Source organism: Dendrobates tinctorius, unplaced genomic scaffold (genome assembly GCF_039654945.1).
Source record: "Dendrobates tinctorius isolate UK_male_01 unplaced genomic scaffold, ASM3965494v1 ptg000315l, whole genome shotgun sequence".
In the NCBI taxonomy this organism is placed as follows: domain Eukaryota; kingdom Metazoa; phylum Chordata; class Amphibia; order Anura; family Dendrobatidae; genus Dendrobates; species Dendrobates tinctorius.
The window spans coordinates 6289326-6294054 of record NW_027361982.1 but is presented as its reverse complement, the minus strand read 5'-3'; positions in this window follow the sequence as shown (position 1 = coordinate 6294054).

Below are 4729 nucleotides of genomic sequence, written 5' to 3'. Positions count from 1 at the left end.
ACAGATACTTATAGTACTTATAGTCTTCTTATAGAAGTGGGGTACAGCAAAACAGGGCATATAAATGGCGTGAGATAAATGACTTAACTGGTGTAATTTTATGCAGAAGATTTAAACTGGGGTCCTCCTGTAGTTATGCTTAACGTTTGAAGAAACTGGTGTCCTCCTAGTCGAGGCAAAATTGGCCCTGTAATTGCCCAGCAGTAGTTATGAAGTGGTAGAGGCAAATTGGCCATGTAATTGCCCAGCAGTAGTTATGAAGAGGTAGAGGCAAATTGGCCCTGTAATTAGACACCGGCAGTGAACAGGCAGAGGAGCAAGGCAACACGTCCGCACAGCAAGTCGGCGTGAGGTAAATGACGAAATTCCGCGGGATCCAAGATCCCTACGGATGGCCTACGCCATCTTGAGTATCGTGGGATTTCGCCGATCCAAGATGGCGTCACCGCAAGAACATGTCACCGGCGTGGACGTCTGGATCCAGGATGGCGCCGGCGGAAGATGTCGGGGATCGTGCCAATGCCGACGGCGATCGTGGAGCAGCGGCGATGACGGCGTGAGTATGAGAGACGGAGTGAGAGAAAGGGTCGTATGTGGAGTGAAAGAGGGGGGGGACGTGAGTGGAGATGGTGAACAGTGAGAGGAGTGTGTGTTGAGGAGGTGTGTGTATTGAGGAGTGTGTGTTGAGGGTTAACATGGCAAGAGGTGTGTGGTGACGGCTGGCATGGTGAGGAAGGTGTGTGTTAGGAAGGTACTGTATATGGTGTCGGGGAGCAGAAGAGGCACAGTGCTACCGCCAAAGGCAGCTTCTGTCTGGATGTGACGTCACCAAGTTACAACCGGATGGAAGCTGCTTAGCGCATTTATTATTAGATAGATAGATAGATATATATATATATATATATCTATCTATGTTATTTGTGGCAAATTAGTATATGAGAGGTGGCAAACTTTTCAAGATGGGTGGTGATCGTGGCGGCCATTTTGAAGCTGGCCATTTTGAATCCAACTTTATTTTTTCCAATGGGAAGAGGGTCATGTGACACAACAAACTTATTGAGAATTTCACAAGAAAAACAGTGGTATGCTTGGTTTTAATGTAACTTTATTCGTTCATTAGTTATTTACAAGTTTCTCTTTGTTTACAGCCATTGACATGTCGCAGAGGTTAAGATGTGAGGAGCGGATAGAAATTATGTTGGTGTCTGGTGACTGCAGTACCCGGGTCATTGCAGCAGATGTCAATGCAAGACACCCTACGTAAGAAAACTGTCACCATTCCCATTTTATTTAGGTGTATCCATATAAATGGCCCACCCAAAAAAGTTTGCCTCATCAATGAACTTAATGTTCTGTGTAAACTGAGGGTCCTGTTCCAATTTTTTTTTTCGCCAGGACTGCAAATTCAGCGCAAAGATCTGGATCACCAACCATTCCCATTTTATTTAGGTGTATCCATATAAATGGCCCACCCTGTGTGTATATATATCATACTTCTAGGGCACACTTCCACATTCCAGACACTCCCACACCATCTTAGATGTGGCTAGTTATAAATAGGAATTCCATATATATTACACATCCCCAGTTTCTTAAAGGGCCACTGTTCCCTTTTATATGATATATCTCCAATATATATAGTGGAGTATTAGAGCGATTTTTAGTGTGCTATATAGTAACATGCCAAAGCCACCATTACATCCTCTTATTTATATTATATTCAGATTGTTATATTTTAAGTCTATGTGGCTACATATATTCGGAGTATTGTGCATAAAGGGATATCCGTACCTTTATCTTGCCCTGGCAAACAGGACAGTTCCCTATCCTGGTTAACTCCTATTACCAATGAAACCGATGGGAGGTATGCACCTTCTGGAATGGGTCCCGCAACCAAACCGTGTTCATAAAGACGAGAGTACCTGTCCCAACACAATATAACCCCTATTTCTTATAAACACACATTTTTTTTTCAATCCCTTCGATTGGCCGGCAGTCTATAAGGTGCAAAGATATAAAAACTTTACTTAACGAAAAAAAATTTTACTTACAAGAAAAAAAATATACAAAAATAATTTCATACAAAAAAATACTGTAATCCTTTGTACGGCCACGGATCCTCTTGGGCGAGTGAGTATACACCACACTATTAACACCAGAAACCGTTCTATTAAAGCTTTGCATATTTTTTTCTTTTCTAACGCATAATATAAAGAAGCAAATGTATCCATGCTAAAAACGGTCAGGTTATAAATTATATATGTCATGATCACAGTGCAGGTTTTCACCTGCACGTCAGGGGTTAATGTCTTGAGACCAGTGCAGGCTTGGACCTGTATGCTTGGGGTTAATTATTGTGGCCTCTCTTTGGTTCAAGGAGAGCTTCTTATAGCCCTAGGAAACTCCAATCCCAGTCAGTTATACTTTTGCCTTTGGCCGAGTGTGGTGACCCCTGTGTGCCTGTCTTCTAGCTTGCTTATATTGTTCTGACCTGGTTCTGTCCCCTGTTGTTTGTCTCTTGATTCTGTACTGTGTATCTGCTTCTCTGGTTTCTGACTCATTGCCTATGTCCTGACTATTCTCTGATTGCCCCTCTTGTATTGTGCTGCTATCTCCGTGTATGACTCATTGCTTACGTTCTGACTACTCTCTGCTTATCCCTCTTGTACCGCACCGCCCTCTCTGTGTATGACCCCCGTTTGTCTGACCTGAGGATCCCTGTAGTAGAATCCTGCATTCATCTCCAGCAGCAGGACGCTAAGCCCCGCCCCCTGCGGTCACATGATCGTAGGTCTTTCCCTGCTTGCTACCTTCAGAGTCCCAGGGCCTGTCTGCCTGAGCTTTCCCTGCAGTATCTGACCCCGGGCCCTCCCACAGTGTGGGGTGAGTCACCCTGTTCAGCCGTGGCAGTTCGACTGTCATCCTACAGCAGGCTTGATGCTTTGAGTGTATATGTATGCTTAAACAACACAAAGTAACTTCAAGTCAATCAGATTTCAGTGAAATCAACCTGCCCAGTTATGAAGCCCCACCGAGTGTGAATCAATTTCTCCTGCTATTGTTCAAATGGAACAGACAACAGGTAGAAATGATCAGCAGTTAGCAAGACAAGCCCTATAAAGGAGTGGTTCTGCAGGGGGTGACCACAGACCATTTCTCTGTTCTCATTCTTTTTGGCTGTTTTGATCACTTTTGCATTTTGTCATTGCTCTCAGCCCTAGGGGTACTGTTCAGTATCGTAAGGCAGTGTCTACAACCGCACAAGTTGCTCATGTAGAGCAGCTCATCCAAGATGGCACATCAATGCGAGCTGTGGCAAGAAGAGTAGCTGTGTCTGTCAGCACAGTGTCCAGAGCATGGAGTAGAAACCAGAAGACAGGCCAGTACAGCAGGAGATGTGGAGGGGGCCGTAAAAGGGCCACAACCCAGAGCCCTGCAAAATGACCTCCAGCAGGCAACTAACATCCATCTGTCTGCTTAAACTGTCAGAAACAAACTCCATGAGGGTGGTATGAGGGCCCGACGTCCACAAGTGGTTGCTGGTCTTACAGCCCAACACAATGCAGAGTGACTGGCAGATACATTAGTGTCTTGAGGTCACACTGAGCACATGTGACAGAGTCTCGAGACAACATGGAGAACGTTCTGCTGTCTGCAACATCCCCCAGCATGACCGGTTTGGCAGCAAGTCAATAATGGTATGGTAGGCATTAGGTACCGGGATGAAATCCTCAGACCCATTGTGAGACCATATGCAGGTGCACTGGGTTGCTTCTGATGCATGACAGTGCTCGGCCTCATGTGGCTGGAGTGTGTCAGCAGTTCCTGCATGATGAAGGCATTGATACTATGGACTGGCCTGCCCGTTCCCCAGACCTGAATCCAATCGAGCACATCTAGGACATCATGACTCGTTCCATCAACCAACGCCACACTCACTACACCAGACTGTCCAAGAGTTGACTGATGCTTTAATCCAGGTCTAGGAAGAGATCCCTCAGGAGAACATCCGCCACCTCATCAGGAGCATGCCCAGGCATTGTAGGGAGGTCATACAGGAACATGGAGGCCACATACACTACTGAGCATCATTTCCTTGTCTTGAGGCATTTCCACTGCAGTTGGATCAGCCTGTAATTTGATTTTTCAATTTGATATTGAGAATCATTCCAAATGCAGACCTACATGGGATATTTTGATTTACATTGATCATTCTTATGTTTTATTGTTCTCAACACATTACATTATGTAAAGATTTGAAATTGGAATATTTTATGCAGCGATATCTAGGATGTGGGATTGTAGTGTTTTTATTTTTTGAGAATATATATATATATATATATATATATATATATATATATATATATATATATATATATATATACACACACACACACACACACACACACATATATATACATATATACACACACACACACACACACACACACACACACACCTATACGGATGAGATACTTTTGTTCAATTTACAATTTTGGTGTTGATCAGTGTTATTGATGAGCAGCAATAAAAAAAAGCAGTGTTATAGAGGGGCCGGACCCCACAGTGAGATCTCAGCCGAGAGTGCTCAGGTCATCAGTCACATCTCAGTCCATCACTAAACACCCCAGGAATCTCCGCCATAAAGGCTGCAGAACTGTGACTACATCTGAGACCTTAATATAATAAAACCTGTACAGAAGACGGAGGAAATAATTCAACAAGGAGG